The following is a 299-nucleotide window of genomic DNA, read 5'->3' as shown; positions in this document are numbered from 1 at the left end:
TACTGATAATTTTAATTTTATATTATTATGTTCGTAACTCAGTGTATTTTTTGTATTTTTGTATTTAATGGTAATTTATTATGTTCTATTGTATTTCAATGTATTTTATTGTGTTGTAAGCTGCCCCGAGGCTTCGGCAAGGGGCGGCATAGAAATGTTATAATAATAATAATAATAATAATAATAATAATAATAATAATAATAATAGTCAAGTTCCAGAATGCCAGGAAGTGGCGTGGTTTCATCAGATACAGCACTTAGGCAATATGCAGCCAATGCCATAGTTAATTCCAGCTTCA

This window comes from Varanus komodoensis, unplaced genomic scaffold, assembly GCF_004798865.1.
Source record: "Varanus komodoensis strain SLA01 unplaced genomic scaffold, ASM479886v1 scaffold3, whole genome shotgun sequence".
Classification (NCBI taxonomy): domain Eukaryota; kingdom Metazoa; phylum Chordata; class Lepidosauria; order Squamata; family Varanidae; genus Varanus; species Varanus komodoensis.
The sequence above is the reverse complement of the archived record's forward strand: the minus strand, read 5'-3'. Positions refer to the sequence as shown.